The sequence below is a fragment of the Empidonax traillii genome, unplaced genomic scaffold (assembly GCF_003031625.1).
Source record: "Empidonax traillii isolate 1590-97213 ecotype Southwest subspecies unplaced genomic scaffold, ASM303162v1 scaffold203:size1130161, whole genome shotgun sequence".
Classification (NCBI taxonomy): domain Eukaryota; kingdom Metazoa; phylum Chordata; class Aves; order Passeriformes; family Tyrannidae; genus Empidonax; species Empidonax traillii.
The window spans coordinates 848,327-871,242 of NW_020955396.1; the positions used below are offsets into that span (position 1 = coordinate 848,327).

At 39.4% G+C, this 22,916-nt stretch overlaps 1 long non-coding RNA gene across 1 annotated transcript; it reads right to left on the bottom strand.

Annotated features, from left to right (window-relative positions):
• Positions 1 to 12,385: 12,385 nt before the first annotated feature.
• LOC114059072 lies at positions 12,386 to 17,871 on the bottom strand. Its single transcript, XR_003571585.1, has 3 exons — positions 17,861 to 17,871; positions 17,474 to 17,479; positions 12,386 to 12,459 (listed from the first exon to the last, which is right to left on the bottom strand). It is a non-coding gene; the product is annotated as an uncharacterized LOC114059072 (long non-coding RNA).
• Between the last annotated feature and the right edge of the window lie 5,045 nt (positions 17,872 to 22,916).

The window sequence follows — 22,916 nt, forward strand, 5'->3', positions numbered from 1 at the left end:
TTTTTTCCAGAACATATTCCATACGGATTAGCAATGAGCTTATTCTAACTGCCCTCTTCTGGTATGTCAGGGTCAGGCATTGCAGCCACATACAGCAAGGAACATCCCCAGTATGGAAATGGCTCTATGGAAAAGAGCCAGCCCTGCTACTTGCTTCCATTTGAATTTGCAGATCACCTGACAGTGTTCTGCACTTGTAATGCCTATATATGTCTATATATACTATAGGGCTTATGTCATATCAGAGCCTCGAGGGGGACAGAGGGTGACAGGAATTTCTCATAATTGAAACACCACTAAGATTGTTTTATACAACAGTCAAGACTCTGTTTTAAAAATATCCAAAAGGTATAGCACCCAAAGTAAACAAAATAACAAGATAAGAAGCTGACAGTAGGCAAATTGGCAATAGTAATACCATAGCTTAATTCTGCAGTGTGTTGTAGCTGTATCTGATGATATGCTGTAAGAGAAGAAAGGCATTGGGAGCCACCTTGCTACCTGTGACGATTAAGAACATACAAAATGGACTTTTCTGACCTGAGTGTTAGCATAGGAATAGTGGAATTGTCTACATGGTCATTCCAGAAATATGAGCTCTGAACTATGGCAGGAAGAAAGGAATGAACTTGCAAGGATCCAGCTGTGACCCCAGCGTGTTTCACAAATTCCCCACCCATGCTCATGCTCTGACCTTATTCCCGTTCCCTAACACAGTGAGAAATAGTTGCTCACCATGTCCACCACCTATGAGTAGGAAACCTGGGCATGCAAGCTGGAAGGAAGCTGTAGGACACAGTGGCCAGGCTTCTAAAGCTTCCACATAGCCCAAGAGAACAAGTCACAGTGTGGGAAATGAGTCATGCTATTCATTTCTTGAAAGGAAAAGAAGAACCATAGCAGAAGGCAGAGAAAACATTTAGACAACTTTTCTTCCTCCCCCCCCCAACACCACCAAAAATAAAATCCCAGATGGAAAGCAGGGAAACAAGAGAGTCATTGGAAAGCAGGGAAACAAGAGAGTCACTGGATTTTAATAAGCCTTCAAAATATTGGAGAAACTTTCTTATTTTTGGAAAGTCCACTGATAGCAGTTCTCCTACAGAGGCCCCAAGACAATTCATCTTCAATTTGTCCAACTAGGAAAAATGTCTTCCATTACTGTTAGCAAACACCCAATAGCCCTGTACTTCATGTCATTAAGGTTTATTACACTACTTTGCAAGCTAGTTTTTACCATCAGAATATTCAAAAAGGCTAATGAAATAATAAAATATTTCCAATTATCCCCTTGTGCTGGTTTTTGCTGCAGTAGAGTCAATCTCCTTCAAAATAGTTGGTATCAGGCTGTGTTTTGGATTTGTGCTGAAAATAATGTTGATAATTCAGGGATGTTTTTGTTACTGCTGAGCAGGGCTTGTAGGGTGTCAGGGCCTTTTGTGCCTCTCACACCACCGCAGCAGTGAGGAGTCTGAGGGTGCACTAGAAACTGGGAGGGGGCACAACTGGGACATCTGATCCCAGCTGACCACAGGGACATTCCATACCGTATGACATCATGCTCAGCATATAAACCTGCAGGAAGAAGAAGAAAAGTGGGGTTGGTCAGGATGATGTTGCTTGTCTTGTGAGGTCACTTGGTCTGTTCAGCCTAGAGAAGAGGAGAATGAGGAGAGACCTCACTGTAGTTACAGCTTCGTTGTGAGGGACAGACATTGATCTCTTCTGTGTGATGATCAGTTTAAGTGTCTCGCTTTTGTTTTGCCTATTACATTGTCTTCTCTTCCCCCCCTGCACCTTCCTTACATAGGGATAACAGGATCACAGATTGTTTGAAGCTTGAAGAGACCTCTGGATGTCATCTTTTCTGACTCTCCTAGTCAAGCAGAGTCACCTAGAGCAGGTGGTCCATGACCATGTCCAGACAACTTTTTAATATCTATGAGGATGGAGGCTCCACAACATTCTTGGGCAACCTGTGCCAGTGCTTGGTCACTCTCACAATAAAAAAGTATTTTCTAGTGTTCTTCCTGCATAGAACCCAAGAGATAATCACTCTGTGTTTGGACTGTATTAGAAATACCTGATCCACATTAGAGAAATATCTATTTATGGGCCTGTTGTGGAGGATTAATCAATATTAATCATGCAAGAGATTCAGGTCCAATTTAAAAGTGTGGGGTTTTTTAATTGAATTCTTCAGTGATCATAGGTGTCTCTCAGAACCCTGAAACAAAATTCATTGTATTCGTTTAAGAAGAAATTTGTTACTGTGAGGGGGCAAGGCACTGGCACAGGTTGACCAGAGACGTTGTGGATGCCCTGTCCCTGCAAGTGTTCAAGGCCAGGTTGGGTGGGGCTTGGAGCAATTTGATCCAGTGAAAGAAGAAATGAGAAGATGTCATTGCAAAACTTAACATTAGAAGACTGAGTTGAAGAAGATGTTGGTTGAACAACAAGAAGCAATGCACTGTGCAATTCTATTCCTTAATGGAGTTCAATATCTCGATGGGCTTTAAAGAGACTATTTCATCAGGCTAATTGGAAACATAAGGAACAGGTTAAGATGGAAACATACCAGTGAATGAGGCAATGAAGTTGATAAGGGGACTAGAGCATCTCCCCTGAAGACAGGCTGAGAAAGTTGGGGGCTGTTCTGCCTGGAGAAGAGAAAGTTGTGTGAAGACCTCAGAGAACCTTCCAGTGTGTGAAGGGGGCATACAAGGAAGCCAGAGAGAGACTCTTCATCAGGAACTGTAGTGATAGGACAAGGCATAATGGGTTCATATTGAAATAGGTTAGATATAGATTAGAAATTAGAAAGAAATTCTTCCTTGTGAGGGTGGTGAAGAACTGGCACAGGTTGCTCAGAGAAGCTGTGGCTGCCCCATTCCTGGAAGTGTTCAAGGCCAGGTTGAACGGGGCTTGGAGTAACCTGGTCTAGTGGAAGGTGTTCCTGCCCATGGCAGGGGGTTGGATCCAGATAATTTTTAAGGTCCCTTCCAACCCAAACCATTCTGGGATTCTATGATTCTTTTATTCCAACAACAGAAGGACATGAAGCTCAAAAACTACATAGATCTCAGCATAGTTCTGCACAAATGGAAGAATGGGAGAAGGCTATATCAGAAGGGTGAATCCTAGGAGACATAAGAGCAGCCCTGAAACATGCAGTCTAACCTACTTAAATTCAGTTTCTACTGAAAATAAACTGTGTTGGTTCAATCAATTTCCAAATGGGAAGTTGGAAGTTTGGGAGTTTCAGCAAAAGTCGAAATATTCCATGGTAAGGGAAAAAGGAAAACTAAAATAAAGCCAGACCAAACAATATGTGACCAATTTCAGTTCTGATCACTTGATGTTATCAGAAATGAAACCTTTCCAAAAATGAGATCTGCACAAGAGTGACATGCAGCTTTCTTTATAAATCTATTGCAATGACTATAAATAAGATGATCAAGTCTTATTTGACTCTAAACCTGCTGACAATCAGAATATCAATTTTCCAGCCAGATTCCAAGTGTAATTCCTTAGTAATTTACACTAGAGCCAGTTAAAAAAATATCATTCTAGTCAGAGGATTAGTCTGACTTCAATAACAGGAAGTAACTGCCTCTGTACTAGTCACATAGTGGATGACTGAGCTCTAGAATATAATTCACATTTAAACCTAATTTAACAGTCTTGTTCTTACAAAAATAACTTGTATTCATGTAGTTTGCCTATTTTATATATGTTTAGACTGTTGCTTACAGCTGAAGTCTACATTTACCTATATGTGCTGCAGTAAGAGGCAATAAAGCATTGAAAAACCCTACAACTGAAATTAATTCATTACACACTCAAAATAAAAGCTCACAAGATTGTATAGTATCTTATATTTTAACAGAAACAAGTTATACCTCCTCATAGTTTTTAATTGAATATTCAGAGGAATCACACTTCCTGTGGAAATCGGACTCATAAGCCTGATTGTTGCCTCTGTTTCCACATCCTTCAAACGTGACCATCCCAGGAGCACATCCTTGTGCTACAGCAAGAAGAACTTTTGTTCTCTGCAGGACAGGGATGATTCGCCTTCAACCTTTTGTCAGAGTACATCCCCTCCAGAATACTGCAATAAAGTCTAGTACGTACATACAGAAACTTCCCCACTACCTTCTCATTCAAAACAAATGCTCCTGTGAAAATTCAGCCTTCATCCATTTTTGATACGTCAAGCTTCCATTGATTTCCTATCTTCCTGGCATGTCTCAGCTCCTTTTGAACTCTCCCTTTTGTTAGTTTAGGCAGATGTGCAGCTTCTCAGCGCCTTGGGCTGTGATCAGTATCCAAAACTATCACTTAGCACCAGTTTCCAGCTAGAGAATTCCCTTAGATTGAGTTGCCTACCCCCATGCAAACAATCAGCTTTTTCTTTTATTCCCAGCTGTACCAAAATCTGTTTCTTTTGCTCCAGTTCTCCTTTTCCACCATTGCTTTCTTTCAGAGTTTGGAAACCAATGGTGATGGGTCCCATGACTGCTGTTTCTCTGCCTGAGCCCTGCCACTTGGGAATTAGGCTAACCAGAACCACTGGAGAACTCAGGATTTTTTTCAGAGTCAACTTGCTCAGTGAAGCCACTGTATTCACAGCTTTAAAGACTTAGTGCAGGGGACACAACTGAGAGCCTAGTTGCACTGCCAAGTTATCGTGCAGTATCAATCCTAACCTGAAGCCACCGTAGTCAACCAGGAGAACAGGGCAACTTCTCCAACAAAGTTACTCAGCCTTTGGTAATGAAGGCTCTCTACAAAGACAGTCAAGTTGCAGTGATTGTTTTAGGCCCTGATCTGGAAAGGCCCTTAAGTGTCTGTCAAACGTTAACTATATAAGGAATCTTATTAAATCTTATTAAAGCCATGAACTACTCATATGTAGAGTTAAATGCTTTTCTGGATCAAGAACTCAGTGATGTGGATGCTTACCGACTAATACATGAACTGAGACAACCAAGTCTGCTTCCTTCAGTTGTGATAAAATCACACAAGATGTAAATCCTTTTGTCAGTGGGGTAAGGTTCACTCACTCCTTTCCCAAAAGCACTGTTCCTCATGACTGCTATAAATCACATAAAAGTGACTTACATCATGAAGATGAATATTATACATAAATACGAGCAGTGCTGTTCTCAACTGTTAATGCACATGACCAGTAAAGATGTGCATGGCCAAGAAAAAAGTATAATGTGCCTTCTGTTCCAGGCAATCCCTTTGTAAACATAGTATTTTAATTATATGACTATTTAGGCTAGCTTAACTTTCATTACTGACAACATTCTGCTCTCCAGAGCTTCAGAGTGCTGTTATTCTTCCTATTTTCCACTAACTAAGCTGTTTAGGAAATGCAATACTGCCATCTAGCATCCATAAAATATGATGAAACCTTCCTTTCACACAGTTTTACATGAGCTTTGGTGACTGTGGGTTATCACTGGGATTCTGAAGTGATCTGTCTGTCAGAAAGCTGCCTGCTTTCCCTAAAAGCTGCAGGAGAAATACACCCAGAGGATGGATGAGTTATGTTGGCAAGATGAGTCACCCTTATAGCTTTTGTGTTTGCTCTAAAGGGGTCCTGGAGACATGGAGCAGTTTCAGGGTGGCATAATGCAGGCAGGACAAACCACCCAACACCCCAAACTCCTGTTCTGAGCAACATTTTGTTAGGAAAGATGAAAATATTCCCTTCCAGTGGCCACCTTCAGGATATTTACCCTTCTTCACCCTCCCTATAGCATGTCCAAGGTCAAGCCTGGGCCAAAACAAACAAAATATGGTCACCACCAGATTGCCCAAATACCCAAGTGCTGGCAGCACTTTTGCCTTCTGGTTTTCTGTGCTGCCTGGCACATAAATGCTGAGTGCCCAAATTCTTCCAAAGTCTGTTTCCAGGTGGAATTCCCAGCAGTGTCTACTGGCACTGCTACTAAAAACCATACTCACAGAAAGTGAGCACCTTCTGGTCTGCACCTCCCACAGCTCTGTGACACCACACTGGCAACCATCTACAGAGAATGCACCCCATAGGGTTCCAGGGCCACCCACCACTCCCAAACAGGCAGCAGGTCTGGGGAAAGTGCCACCTGTATGGCCTCAGCTCTGGATTTATTACATATAATGCCTGTGTATCTATTACAGATATATATTATATATATATTTATATATATATATACACAGAAACTATATATTAGCATATACAGTGCCTGTATTTATACCATACACCAGGTATATATGTGGATAGCATGTATAGGTAGCTATGGCCTTGGCAGTGCTGGGTTAACAGTAGGACTTGATCTTAGAGGTTATTTCCAAACTAAACCACTCTATGATTCTGTGATTCTGTGTATATATATGTGGGTTTATATACATGTATATACATACTGCATACATATATATAAATATACAGATAGTATATATAGGATAGTGTATGTGTTTAGTATCTATGTTGTACAGACAAGACATCTGGATTTACGGTTTCATTTCACTTTGCCTCAGTTCAGATGTATATAGTGTAACATTTATGTCTGAACCACCTGTCTAGACTCCTTTTATACTTGGTAGAGAAAAATAAGCACCATTTCAGATGTCTGCGTTAGGGTGGGATGAATAATGACCTAGAGGTGCCTATTCATCTCCTGACAATTATAAAGGGATCCCAGACAACTGTCTCCCGCATGGATTTCTGCAGTGTTGATGTCTAGATGGGAGTAAGATTAATCCTGGGGTTTAGATTTTTAAATGCAGCAAGACTGTGAGCTCAGTTAGTCCAACTCTTGTTTAAGATAATTCAGAAATATTCATCAAGCAATACCTGTTTTAAGATTGATATCTATTTTTGCATAACATTTCTTTTCCAGAATTGCATATGGCCTGGATTCAAAGACTTCAATCAATGGACAAGTCAATTTTTCTGAACAAATTGTTCCAGAGGTTTATCACCGTCACCAAAATGATGTAACGTGGTAAACTGGCACATTATCAGTTCTGGTTTTGCTTTAGATTTTGTCTTCGATGATGGCATATATGTGGGATAGCAAAAAATCCTGTAAAAATGTACAAAGTGTATAGTAGTTAAGTGTTTAATTAACATTTCATTAAGTACATTCCTACAGAGTTACTCTGTGCGTCTTCTAAGATCCCTTCATTCACTAACAGCAGCCTCACAGAGCAGCAGCCCAATTACTTTTAGCCCAGTTACCATAATTGCTTTTGGTAGTGAAAGGAAACTGAATTTATGAAAGATGATATTCATGAAATATTCACCTGCTGGGGTTTTGGTGGGATTTTCTTTTGGGTTTGGTTCTTTTTTCCATGGTTGCAAAGCTATGTTAGGACACTTGAAAATCACAAACCTACCCTAAAAACGTGTCTATAATTAGTGCTACAAAATTAAATTTCTTTTAACTCCTTGTGATTTAAAGCCATGGGATTTACATGGAACTTGAAAACACATAAAGATCAGTATTTTTTGATGGATGTTAAAAAGCATGGAACTTCATTTTTCTTTAGGACCTGTACACTAAACCATCACTATAGACATTTGCAAGCTTATTCCAAAGATTTATGATTGACATGATCTAAACTTACTAAGCACTCCACATTGTAGGAAGAAACCCTTTGTTCTTTCTTAGTTATTAAAGAACTTATTTTGTGTGACCTCAGATCTTTCTCATCCTTTAAGTACACGCTGCATATCTCTCTGTGGCTGACTTGAAAATAATTATTGAGATGTAGTATCATAGGAATCAAATGTCAAATTCTTTCAAAACATTTAAAAGCAGGTGTTCACCAACCTCATCTTCCTCCAGCATTAAGGAGAACAGTCCATTCAAAGCATGTGGTGACATTTACCGTTACTGTCAAAGTAGTCTCTGAAGTAATGGTTTCAACTCATAAACACGTGTCTGCACTCTATAGCAGATTTCAAAACTGTCACTCAATGAGAATTCCTGAAGGGGAACTGGAAGAAATTCTCCATTTAGTATTTTCTCAAAGGAAGCAAAATACGAAGAAATCATCCATCTATCCCTCCTACTTCTGAAAACCAATATTTATGTAATTTTGATGAAACAGCAGCTGTGGTAAAGTGATTCATCCTAGGTATAAATCCATAAAGCAGTGTAGAATATTTTGGGGACGTGGTTTAGGATGAGTTACTGACATGAATACAAATCTTGGACTATTTTATTGAGACCCCAGATTTAAATATGACCCTAAATATAACTAGTGTTCCACTCTGTGGTTTGCAGCAAGCAAAGATAGTAAACTGGGGAACTTACCATATGCAAACACCTGTAGGTTGACATGCAGCTCCAGCTGAGACTGTGTGGACTGGCAGCCCAGCAAGAGGCACCAGAAGATAGACATAGATAAACACAAAGGAGAAAACACCAGGGCCCTTATTTTGGTATCTCTACAAATTTATCGTGGTTAGTACACATGTATACAGCTACAAGAGGAAGTTTTCTGGTCTGATGCATGAAGCAAGGCTGAACTGCCACAGAAGTCGCCTCTGCCCCTAGAATATAACATGCATATTTCTTCTCTTATGGGAGAAGCCAACAAATTAAACACAGAGAGTATGTGTGTGAGGGAGAAGAAAGTGAAAGCATTTAATTAAAAACTAAAAATGCAGTGGGGAGAAAAATATTCCCAGTTATTAGGCTGCTAATTTCATCACTGTCACTTCAGCCTGGATGCTTTTCAGCAAGTCTGGAGGAGTTTCCTCGCTTTTCTTTTTGGCAGTGACCTTTTGATAGGAAGGGATGTGCTGGGTCCCTGATTTATGCAAGAAAGACAGAAACATAAACAAGACTTTGTCCATATGACACTTGAGAAGCCCCACGCCTTCTGGGAATGGTCAACTACGCACTCCTTTGTAGGCAAGCATTAATCTGTTAATATGGAAGATTAATTTACTTTTTAGACACAGTTAAAAATAAACCCCAACTTCAGTAATAAGGAGGAAAGCAGAGAGAGGAGAGATTTCTGTTTGCCTGCTGTAAATACGTGCTCATATTAACATGCTGGGGTGAAATAACGAGCCGCCTCAGGTTGTATGAGCTATTTGGGAAAATCACGAAAATTTTTTTAGTCTGATTCTGGTTTCACCTTGACAGAAACCATGATGCATGTAGGGATGGCTTTAAACTGCTTTTAAATAATCTAGCTAATCTTCCCCAGGTTAATGTAGAGTAGTCCTAGGCCCACTTCAATTCATCCTTCCTTTCTAGCAAAACCTGACAGTGTTCAAAGTGCCACAAAGTGACTTTAGAAATCTTCAGAAAAACTGAAATGACTGAACGCAACATAGATTTCCATTTAAAATGTTGCCCCTTAAAACACTGCGAGTAAAATTTGGAGAAATTGGGAGTGATGTTTTCAGTTAGATTTGTTTTAAAGAGTCAAAAAACAAACAAAAAAAAACATTAGCCCACATGGCCGTAGAACATATAAGTAGAGACAGTTTTGATTGGATCTTTTATTTCACAGGACCAAATGCACCAATTCCGTACACTGGTTTTCTCCATCAAGTGTTTGGCAGGCATTTAAAAAAGATGTTCCTATAAAATACATGACCTGAAGGAAACATTTTGCAACAGGAAAGAAACATGCTTCCAAGGAGGTTGAACTGAGACTAAGACTTATTGGTGGTCTGATTTGGGGAGCTGTAAGCAGCATCTTGCTTTGCCACGTATTTGTCTTTCGGAGTTTACAGTACAGTGAAACCAGAGCTGGATTTGTTCGCCTGTTCCATGACTGGATAATGTCTTACATCAAAAGCATCCCTCCTGTCTTTACAAGTGATAACTCTGAAAGTGAGGTAGCAATCATCAGGCATAGTAGTGTTTAACATGGGTAAATCTAGGGTCACAGAAACATAGAATCATAGAATAACCAGAGCTGGAAGGGACCCACAAGGATCATTGAAATTCAGCTCCTGGCCCTGCACAGGGCAGCCCCAAGAATCCCACTATGTGACAAACAGGTACTCACTTTACCAAAGTGCATCTCAAGTTCTTTTAAGGGTAAAGAATATTTATAAAACAGGAAAATTTTCCAAGATTGAGGTGAAATACTTTTCTATCTGACTGCCTAGACTGATGACTCTCTGAAAAAATATCATTATTTCCCATAATCTTGCAAACAATTTACATGTTCTTAGTTTAAAACATTATGAAGTCCTATTAGCTTTTATAAGCCTACTCATGTGCTTATAATTAAGCTCAGATATTTATGACTAAAAAAACGTACAAAAAAGACCAAACTTCTTTTTTTTTTCTGAATGTAGGTTATTGCTGAAATAGTTGCATGTGTAATAGAAATTTATAGTTTAACTTCATTTTTCATGTATTCTCATCTTATTTAATTTTTGAATGTGATAGAGGGTTTTTTCTCTTCCTTTTTCTCTTCACGTCACCCTATAATTTCTCTCTTCTTTGTTCTTACTTTCTCTCTCCTCTCTTTCTGACAAGAAATGAAATTAATGTTAGTTTCAAATTATTATCAACTTACAGTTAAAAATCCTGTATAAGATTCTAAAGACTTCTCTGCAGACATAAAAGAAAAAGAGAAGGCAAGAGACTTACCAACAAGAACTTGACACATCTCCTTCAGGAAGAAATATTAGCCAGTCAGAAGATAAATAGGTTCGGGTTGGTGAAGGCAGGAGGATGAATAATAGTGACTACACAAAGTGAAATATTTGCAGTAATGTATATATATGAAGAGATACCATTGCATGGAATACATGCTGTCACACAATGGATTAGAAAATTGAAAATTTATTATAAAAATGAGAAACCGACTCATTTGGTAAACCTTATTTTTACTTGAAGAGGTAGTTTGTGCTTATTACTAGCAATCTCATACTATCTAAGAACATAAAATATTTGAATCAGAAAACGCCAACAATTTGCACCTGCTCTTACCAAGACAGACTAATTAAGAGAAATCATAGAAAGATCATTTAACATCTCTGTACAAATACAGGCCTATTCAATGACTGAGTCAGTTTTCTCCATTTGTGATAATGCTGCTCAGAATTTAAGGGAAGTTACTGTATGTCATTGACAGAATTGGCAGTACTCCTATGGCACCACATTCTCCTCGTAGAGTATGTCATTAATCATCAACGCATTCTTAATTATCAAATGCCGGAATATTATGTAGTACCTCCTGCTGCAATGTTGTATAGCATTTAATATCAAGTGAAAACAAGGAAAGGATTGTTTGCAAATTTATGTAGCCAGTATTTATTCCTTTGCTGGAAAGGCAAAGGAGTCTGTTTCCAGGGCACCAAAGGGAGGATGGAGATAAATACTTAGTGTGCATTCTAGAAGGTAGAACAATGTGAAATACAAAATTTTTTTTTCTTTACTCATTTGTGATTTCAGTCCCATGATTTGCAGTGTAAAGAGATGAATTCCCTGCCTCTTATTTAGCAGAGGCATGGAGCACAGTGAGGTGCTAGTTTAAGCTGAAGCCCTGGTAGTACTGTTGAACTGAGTAAACGTGGTGGAGAAGACTGCAAAGTTCAGAATGAAACACATTTGGCAGATGATGAGGTTAGCTTAGTTGGTTAGGGCTTGGTGCTAATAACACCAAGATTGTGGGTTTGATCCCTTTATGGGCCGTTCACTTAAGAGTGGAACTCGATCCTTGTGGATCCCTTCCAACTCAGAATACTCTGTGATTCTATAAGTCTTAGTAAAACTTTAAAAACCATGCAAGATGTAATGTGCTGAAAGAATACTTTCTGATTTTCATAGAATCAAAGAAATTATTTATGTTGGAAAACACCTCAAGTATCCTTGGGTCTAACCTTTAACCAGTCATCACCTTGTCTACTAGGCTGTAGTACTTACTGTCCAATGGAGCTGTTTTTCGAACACCTCCAGGGATGGTGACTGCACCACTTCTCTGGGCAGCCCATTCCAAACCTTGACAACCCTTTCAGGGAAGAAATTCTTTCTGATATCCAGCCTAAACCTCCCAGGTGCAATTTGAAGCCATTTCTTGTTATCCTGTCTCTGGTTGTCTGTAAGAAGAGGCCAAACCCCACCCGGCTACAACCTTCTTTTAGGCAGTTGTGGAGGGTGATAAGGTCCCCCCTTATTGTCCCTTATCATCCTTTTCTCCAGGCTGAGCCCACACAACTCCCTCAGTCACTCCTCATCAGACCTGTACTCCAGACTCTGCCCCAGCTCCGCTGCCCTTCTCTGGACATGCTCCAGCACCTTGATGCCTTTCTCACAGTGAGGGGTCCAGAACTGGATGCAGCGCTTGAAGTGCCTCACCAGTGCCCAGCACAGAGGGACAACCACTGCTCTGATCCTGCTGGACACACTATTTCTGACACAGGCCAGGTACCACTGGCCTTCTTGCCCAGCTGGGCACACACTGGCTCATGTTTAGCTGCTGTCAACCAGCACTGCCAGGTGCTTTTCTGCTGGGCAGCTCTCCAGCCACTCTGCCCCAAACCTGTTGTGACCCAAGTGCAGGATGTGGCATTTAGCTTTGTAGAACCTCATAGTGTTGACCTCAGCCCAATGATCCAGCAAAAGCTGTATTATAAATACATTCTATTTTAGACATCTATCAAAATATGTTTGCATTTTTTTATTACCAATCAACAAAAAAGGTCACAAAGGAGGACTTAGACAGTGAGATTTTGAACATCTTTATGCACATTTTGTATACATTAAAAGTACAGCTTGAACTTTGCCTGCAGGACATTAGCTGTTAATGAAATAAGTATGTTCTGCCTCACTTGTTTCAGTCAATGCAGAATTTGAACAACCACAAGAGAGCAACAGCAAGTGAGAAGAAGGCATTGCACGTAGCTCTCAAATATGCCAAAGAATTTGGAATCATGTCTGTAGATTGCTTATTGTTATTGATAGGGATATGGCTAATTTAAGGTAAAGTGTTCCAAAGTAAAGTTCAATTACTGAAAATTTGCTGGCTCTTAAATACTTTGAATGACTGCCAACAATCTGCAGAAACTGTTGTGAGATACAGTAGCTTCCAATGAAAACCTAATCTTCCTTTAATTTAAAGGATATTTTCATATTTCTGACTCTCCTACTCTATATCTTTCTTGATTAATTAATGTAGTTCAGCACTGAAGTTACTTGATTCTTAAACTGAGACACACATTCAAATACCTTGCTGAACTGTAGCCCAGGTTTTAACATGTGTGCTCACAAAGGAAAGCTAAATGAGTATGAATTGTTAACGGAACAGGAAATGTTCATGTATCAAACATTCTATATATAGCATAGTAAACAGGAAACAGTAATAAAAAGCCAGATGTGGCGGCAAATGAGCTTCCACGTAGCTTGAGATCCCACAGGGCGTGGAAATATGGAGTGATTAAACCATTTACAACCAATAACATACAGTCATAGCAGCCATTCCACAGATACCTTTGACTCTCCTTATTTCTCACAAACATGACTTATTCATGAATTCTGATGTAAAAATTCATAAATAACTTATTTTTAGATCAACAAATGAAACACAGTAATAGGCAGTGAAATCACTGAAGCAACAGGGAAAAACTGATTTTTTTTTTTTTTTTTTGTCTAAAAGGCCAAGCTACCAAAAGAAGAATCTCAACCTGATGCTAACTGTAATGAAAAGTTCTTTGAAAATTCCTGTTACTTACATTTGAGCCACACCATGCTTTTGGGATTAGATCTATAAGTACTGATGGATCCAATTCAGCTCTCAAGTCAAATCCCTTGAAAGCTAAGTGACTTTATTCTTAAAATTAGATTCTTTATTCCATATTTTAAGACCTAATTAAGTGGCTTTATTTTCAAAGATATACAAAGATGGAAAGAGCCATATAAATCAAAATGCCAGTTGGGTCAGCACATCAAAAATTGTTGCATACCTGTAGAGGCCTTCGAGGCCTCAAGTTTGAAACTCTGCGCTATTATAGTCAGGAAATATAGAATTTGCCAGTTTGGCTGGAAATGTTTTGGTTTGTTTAAGTAAATGTGTTTATAATGCAACATTTGCAACCAAAAAAATGCCCCCCCAAAAACATAAATCAGAATCTATTCCCTGTTGCACAAAGGAAAGCTACATATAACTTAAGTATGGCTTTAGCTAACAATATCAAAGAATTTTCATTGGCATAGATTAGAAAATGCAAAATACTATTTTTGCTGGTACAAAAGTCCAGTACATACCATTAGTTTTACAACTTATTCATACAAATGGACATACCCTTCTTCATAAGAGAAAAAGAGGAGGAACTGACCCAATCAAATGGAGATAAGTAATAAGCAATTGTGGAATTTATTATTCAAAGCTAATATTTCTGGCTGTATTGGTCTGTTCCTATCACTCGATATGTAGCCTGTTTAAAAGGAATCGGAACAAAAAGATTTATCTTTTTCTCTTATTAACTGTGCATATTCACTTTTGTTAATCTTCAGTTCCTGGTCTCTTAGGTATGAATAATTCTGAGAAGAATGGGATACCAAGTTTTCCTGAAAATTACTTATTTTTTGTCCTACTGAGCCTTCTGCTGACCAGCACCCTCAGATCCCTTTCTGCAGAACTGCACTCCAGCCACTCCTCTCCCAGTTTGTACTTCCTCACCCTGTCTTAGGTGCAGAACCTGGCATTCGAACTTGTTAAATTTTGTCCCATTAGTCATTGTTCATTGCTCCAGTCTATCTAGATGGACTCCTGTAAGGCCACTTGTTGCTCAAGAGAGTCAACATCACCTCCCAGTTTCATATCATTTTCTTTTTCTCTCATTATGATTTTGGTGTTGTCATAGAGAAGACCCAGAATCACATTGTGTTCAGTATGTTCACTGATCCAGTTGGGATTCACTGTGGAGAAACTGCATGTAGGGAGTAAGCTCCTCCTTGGGAAGAGCAAACATTACTTCTCTTCCATTTTACTCAGCCGTGCAGCACAGCTCACGCCATTCCTGCTGGGTCTAAATAGATATTTCTCAAGATAAAATAGTATGACATAATTTTAGAAGACAGTTTCTGGGGCACAATGTCTTCATCATGTTACCTAAATCTTTGGTATGTTGTCAATATTTGAGATACTCTATATGACATACTAGTCATCCAGGTTGTCCCTCTTCTACTGAAACAAAATCAACCCCCAAAGTAAACCACACAGATGGGTTTAAGTCCAAAATTCAACAAAATGTCTTCTCTCGTCTTAGAAACCCGAAACAACTCCTCTGTGTGATCTCTAAAGGATGTTGCTCTGTCAGGGCATGCAGAAAAGAGAGGTGCCAAATGGCTAGGAAACAACAACCCCTGTACTTCAGAGTCTATGCCTAGGCAAGATCTGACAACACTTAAAAAGCCTCACTAACTTCCCCTTTTCATGTGGCTCCTTTCAACTATATACATACATATGGTTAAGATTTTCATGAATAGCAATTTTTAAAAACTTTCCTGATGTGGGCCCCCTGTGAATAATACACTGTTCAAACAATTCTCTTTTTCCTTGTCTGTTGCCTTATGACCCCTCAAACCTGTATGAGAAAGGGTTGCGGTTCCATGTTCTGATCTAAGAGATAAATATGAGTTGCAGAAGAAAGATTATTTTCTTGCATGCCTTTTGTATATTATGATTTGTTTTGCAGATTCCAGTGTTGTACATTTCTGGATGCTCAGGATTCTGAGCATCTGTCTCAGTATGGTTCTGCTACCATTGTATTTTTCATAAAAAGCATGAGGAAGTAGTTTCTGCTGACAATATACCTTCTTTCACAAAGACCCACAACAATCTCTACTGGATTTTTCCTAAAAAAAAAAAAAAAAAAAAAGTTGGATAAAAGTACCCAGATTTTTGTTCTTAGTCATGATATCCAATCTGAAGTCAATTAACCTTAAAAATGAATTATTTTGTACTCAATCCAACAAGTTGAAACATGCTTTAAATGGAATACCTTACTAGTTTAAACTATTCTCCTTTGTTTTACAAAGGATTTTATTTCCCACAAAATATTTAAAAGATGACTGCAATCAGAACTTTGCATCTAAGTACTTCCTCAGCCTCAGCCTGAAGGTTAATCAGCTGGTATAAAGTATGCTTATGTTGGCTGAAATTATTGTGTATTGAGGAGGCACAAATGTGCATACAAAAGTAGGAAGAGGTGGAAATACCACAGAGTACCAGCTCCTTTGTGGGAAAGCAAGAAGCTGTGAAGTGATATACAAGTTCAAAGCCTAATTATGTAATTACTAACTGAAAGGTCAAAGTCAGCAAAGTACAGAGATAAGCTCTAAAATACTTACTAATAAAAAAAATCGCACAAATTTCAGGAACAAAAAAGCATTCAGATAAATTCTGCCCTTTAAAGGAAAGAGTTTTCCGAGAATAGATTTCATGGTTGCTCGGGCCTGGATCCAACCAATGAAGTGGAGAGATCTCCTCCGACCTGATGGCAGGACTTGCTTCTCCACATGGTGAATTCACAGAACCACAGAATCACAGAATAGGTCAGGTTGGATCATCTGGTGGATGATCTGATCCAACCTCCTTGCTCTTAGGGTCACCCTAGAGCACACTGCACATGATTGTGTCCAGACAGTTCTGGAACATCTCCAGTGAGTGAGATTCCACACCCTTTCTGGGTGATCTGTTCCATTGTACAATCACACAAAGAGGAAAGAAGTCCTTCTTCATGTTTAGGTAGAACTTCCTGTGCATCAGTTCCTGCCCGTTGCCTCTTGTTCTACTGCTCCACACCACCAAGCAGAGGCAGTTCCATCCCCTGAGCTTCAGATACTGAGAGACATTGATGAGATCTCCTCTCAGTCGTCTCTTCTCAAGGTTGAACAGGCCCAGTTCCCTCAGCCTTCCCTTGTAAGAGAGATGCTCCAGTCCCCTCATCATCTTTGTGGCACCCTCTGGACCTGTCCCAGGAGATCTCTGTCTCTCTTATACTGAGGAGAACAGAACTGGACACAGCACTCCAGATGCAGCTTGACTAGGGCTGAGTAGTGGGGAAGGATCACCTCCCTTGACCTGTTGGCATGCTCTTCCTAATCCACCCCAGCATCCCACTGGCCTTCTTGGCTCCCAGGACACCTTGCTGGTTCATGGACAGCTTGTTGTCCATCAGTGACCCCAGGTCCTTCTCCATGGAGCTGTTTTCCAGCAGGTCAGCCCCCAGCCTCTCCTGGTGCTGGAGGTTATTGTGCCCCAGGTGCAGGACCTTTTACTTTCCTTTGTTGAACTTCAGACAAGTTTTGTCTGAGCCTCTCTCCAACCTGTCCTCTGAGGTATTAGCCAGTCATCCAAGCTTTGTGTTGTCTGTGGACTTGCTGAGGAGACATCAATCCCTTCATCCAAGTTATCGATGAATAAGTTAAACAATACTGGGCCCAGTACTGAACCCTGGGAGACACCACTAGTGACAGGCCTCCAACTAGACCCTGTCCTCAGTGTTTAGAGCTAGTTTTATTAAAGTTAAGTTGCAGGTGGGTTTAAGTATATTGTTTGATCTGCGACTGCGTGTATGCTGCCTTTGACTTTGGTGCAGATGGCAGGCCTGGTGGACTTGCTCATCACTTCAGCTCATACAGTGCAGACACCAGCCTGCTTATATCCCACAGAATGGGTGTCCACAGTCTGAAATTGTGTGAACATGCCATCTCTGCCATCATACACATTGAGCTACAAACAACAGAACAGACAGGAACAGTCACATTGCTCTTGTGTCTAAGATAACAAATTTCATTGCTGACTTTCACCTCACTGAATGTGACCTTGCTTAGTACAATCAGAATATAAGCCAGAGCAGAAACAGATACCCACAGACAATCCAAATTCTGGAATGAGTATCAGGACTTTGTGAGAGTGAGAATATGTTTGGTCTATTTTCATAGATAACATTTCTGGAAATGTTATCTGTGAAAGTCACTCTGATGCTTACTTCACTTATGTGACTTCCTGGGGCTTGTGGGTGTTAGATTTGGGTTTCAGTTGCTTAATTCTCTGTTGGGATTCCATGTCTGAATCTGCAGAAAAGGTTACAGCTTAAACAGTGCCCCATGTGTATTTGCCAGTTCCACAAAGCACAAGGTAACTTAATTAAGGCAAGCACTTTTGGTTTCCTGATGATTTTTCAGTCTGGTACACCAGAATTTTTAAAAATGTCTTACAGAGGAAATATAGGGTCTTTTTGTGTGTTGTGGACATCATAATGTCTAAATGGAAATGCAAGAGAAATGTTTTTTTTTATGTTAGATGTTTAATATCATCAGAAGTAAAACAAAGGTATTTTTAACATAACAAAACTAAGGTTTGAGCTTTTATTTTCAATAAGACTGCACCATTTTATTAGGCATTTGTTTTCTCCTAGATGGAAGCTTTTAAGAGTAGTCTAAAGTAGTCCAAAGTAGTCTAAAGAAAAGTCCATATATTTGGACTATCACCTCTTACTGAATAATGGTTGCTCTGTCAAACAAACTTTTATTCGGAAGCAGCATTCCAACCTCAGGGCTGTAATATAACTTAAAATAAATAAATAAATAAATAAATATAATTAGAGTGAAAACAAGATGTCTCATTATGCTAATAATGCTATTTTAATAGCTAAATAATTAACCCTTGCTGTTTCTCTCAAATGCCCAAACTGCTACCAGACTGACATCCTCTTTCTCCAACTTCACATCCCATTCATCTCCCAGCACTCCAGCAAAACATGCTGCTCAGCACACCCAGAAGCTTCCCACAAGGGGTATCTGAATGAGAATAAGGTAAGAGGAATCTACTGCAAAAATACTATGGGGGCTCAGCTCCTTCTTTGCTTTGGAACATGTCATTTCAAGAACAGCCTTTCTGTTTACTACATCACAAGGAAAATTAACACAGCCACAAGCACGTGATGTTTTTGCTTAGTGCTGCATGGCATTTCTCCTAGGTTTTCTTGAAACTTGGAAGGAGGACGACCTACATTTGCTACACGGGGTTTTCCAATTCATACCCATATTTCCTACTCTCCTGGCTCTGTAAAGCACAGAGGTAGGAGGGTATAGGCATTGTATCTCTCACCTTTACATGCTAAAATCTCTCCATACAGAAATTCAGCAAGTTTCTGGCCCCATATGCATTGAGGAATTGGGACTTCTGCAGAATGTGCATGTCACTTAAAAGGTGAGGCTGGAGGTCACCTGTGAAGAAAGTCTAGTTGTAAGGAAAATGGTTCCTGTATAGAGTTACTTCCTCTGTAGCTCATCTGAGGCAGGAATACTATCTACAAACTATATCATTTTAATGACTAATACCAGTGTCTTTCACAGAATCATACAATTCGCAAAAGGCAACACAAAAGGACTCACACATTCAAGAAGCTCAGGTTTGTTGTCAGAATTGTACTCAGCATCTGAAATTCTTATTTTAGATATTAATTGATTACTACTCAAAAATGTTGAATCATGATATCTCTTGAAAATCTACTGAATGGGGAGCCAATTACTCAGTGGATTGAACAAAAATTTGTTTGAGAAGTTCCATACCAGTCATACAAGTAGGATGTGAAGGCACCAAAGCATGAAAATTAAAATAGTAATACTACTCTTAAGTCAAGCAGGTATCCCAACCAAAACAAAAACACCAATCAACTGTTTAGAAACTTCATTAATGAGCAGAAAGTTACTGCTGATGTGAGCCAAGGGTTCCTTCATGTGCAGTCAGTCAGCATAATCACTGCCATTTGTGGTAAAGAGAACATTAAACTGAAGAGGGTTGAACAGAACCGGTGTAATGATGCTGTGGATTTGCCTTAATATCTCCAAAAGTTCTTTTTGAGAATAATTGCCATGCATTACACAATACAGAAGGATCAACACAACAGCTGCCTTCACACATATCTGGCATCTAGCTGTTCCAGACACTTGTCAAGTTGCCTGTAGCAGCCAGATTATTTAAGGCAATCACACAACTCAACCATCTATGTTCTGCATCAAGGTAGACACAGATTTGTAGTGCTGTAAGCTCCTAGAATGCAAACCCATGTTCATGAAAAAAATTCTGCTCGTCTAAGGATTTGTATATAGAAGGCAAACCCACAATTTCTCCTCTGAAAACCAGAGCCACTCTAGTTTTGGACTTCCCACCTGCAAACTTTGGGGGCTGGAAGAGCCCTTTGCTGAAAAATTGAAAAAACATATGCATATATGGAAATACTTACTTTACTAAAAAATGAAGATTAAAATCTTCTTTGATGGCTGTGGCCATATGATATGTGAAAATTTTCTCACTATCAGGAGAGGAAGTTTCTTGTTTGCCAGAATGTACTAGTATTTCATTACATTTAAAGTAAACTTTCTCACAAAGCCTGATTTATATGATTAAAAGGGTATCACAGCACATGGTTTAGATTTAAGAGAGCTGAACTACCTAAAGATTTCTTAAGCATAGTCAGCCCAAACCTTGAGCTATTTATGTCCATTCTACCTTGCTACTCCCTGTGATAATTTCATCTCAGTTTCTCAAAGAACAGTTTTGTGGCTGCTGTCAATTTTGTGGCTACTGTCAATACAAACATGTATAGATTACTTTGCTTTCACCACATTTCAACAATTCCCAGCTTTTCCCATGACCCCCATTTCCATGTGCGCTTCCAAGATCATGACCTCCACTTTGGAAATAGCATTTGCCTCAAGATATATTCTGCCAACAAATGCACTACCCAAACAAATGAACTATGTGTTGAGCAAAATCACATGACAGGAAGAGTTTCAAAATAAGTCATAGCTCCAAAGCCGCCTTCTAAGGGGAAATGACCAGTGAATAATCCAAGCTCCATTCTGTCAGCTTTCTCAACAGCCTATACATTATGGGCTGACATCGCTTATGGGACAGTCCAAATCTACTCCATTACTTTATGATGATGAACTCAAGACCAGTTGTCTACAGCAGAAGGTACATCACATATCAGTGGTGAAAGTTAGCCAGTGTCTATCTCACTTCCTCATGTAGGATATACAAGAAGACTACTGGTTTTAATTTTATTTAGCCCATGAGATAATATTATTTCCTTAGCAAGTGTGTTTTATCATGTCCATCATTACTCTGAGCACTTCAAGTGAAGTTGCTATATCCTAATGTTTTTTATTTTACACTGTAGTAAATCTATATTTGCAAGGTCTAGTAACAGACTTTTTTTCATGATTTCAAGAGTGACAAGTTTTCAAAACACTGGTTGAGCCATTCAAACCCAGAAGGTAATAGGGAGCTGAGTGAAAGACCTTTTTTTTTTCATTATGACTCAGAAATCGTCTCTGAGAAGGCCCAAGTACTCCCCCACCCCACTTTGCTCACTAAAACTGGAGTGGTTCCATTCATGCCAGCACAACGGAAACTGAAGTTTGGCTGGAAGCCTTGGATCTTCATGTTTCAGCTGCTCACAGCAGAAGAGGCCCTCGGAAATTGGTTCTCTTAGCATGTGGTCTGGGATGCAGTAATTCCAGCTCCAAAGGCAATAAAAGACAAGAAAATGCCTGCTCTGAGCTGAAGTCACTGAGTATTGCGTTGCTGGCATTATAACCAAAGCTTCATAGGCATAATCGCGGTTGTTAGAGATGGTTGCCTGCATACATCTACCAGAATACACTGCTGATATGTGAGAGGGAGAATATCCTTGGTCTATTTTCATAGATAACATTTCTGGAAACCTTCTGGACAGCAAAAAGTCTCTGTGTTACTGCATATGCATCATACTTTAGTCCTTCCAGTCATAGAAACCTAGAATGGGTTGGGTTGGAAGCGACCTTGAAGATCATCTCTTTCCAACCCCTCTGCCATGGACAGGGACACCTTTTGCTAGACCAGGTTGCTCAGAGGCCCATCCAACCTGGCCTTGAACTGTGGGGCATCCACAACTTATCTAGGCAACCTGTGCCAGTGCCTCACCACCCTCACAGTAAATAATTTCTTCCTAATACCTCATCTAAACCTTCATTGCTCATGTAGTCATGTAGTCATGTAGTCATGTAGGTGATGACCCTGGTCTTAAAGAAAACCCTTTTGATCTATAAAACTTCGGTTAAATTACCTTTTTATATGTATCTTTCACATATAAAATAAAAATATTAAGGTTTTTGCAAATGCCTTGCAAACAATAAAAGGAGAAATTAGAAAAATTAGAGCAGATGCTTTTTAATTAGTACCAAGTGATGGGTCTAGGGTTCTTCTTAGCCAGATGAACTAACATGGGAAAAACCTAGATAATGTCAATACAATGTATATTTTAATCAAAAACAAATCAGCAAAAAAAATGAATGGAGAATGTCATAGACCTTTACACAAACTGGTACAGTGTCAAGCACAAAAGTTGAATGTTTTTTCATGGTACACACCTATCTATCTGGTGCCTCTTTGCAACTGCTATTCACTTAAATTTCCTGAGAAGTCAGTAAAACATCCTCTGAAGTCAACTAGAATCTTTTTTTTTTGTATGTTTCTTCACAGTGTGCCTGTTTCCATAAACAACAACAACAAAATTATTGAAGGGAAAGTTTAAAAGGCACAGAAATATCAGATATTATCAACTTTAAAATGTATATAACTATTGAGGCCAGAAGCCTCTACATAAAGCATTGGAATAGAGAGATTACCTTCATGTGATATAATTTTACAAATATTTTTATGTGACCATCAGTGATTTTCAACAGAAGTTCTGCTTTGAGTGCTCGGGTGGACATGTTTTCCCTTCAGAAATTGTTCATAGACTTAAAATCTAGCTGATTTTTAGGTGTTGAAGCTGGGCTTATAAAAACTGCAGCCTCTGCAGGCACCATCACTTCTGCAGGTCTTAGAGCTCCTGCTTACATCTGTGGTACACAAAAGCTCTGTCATCAGCTGTGGCCTTT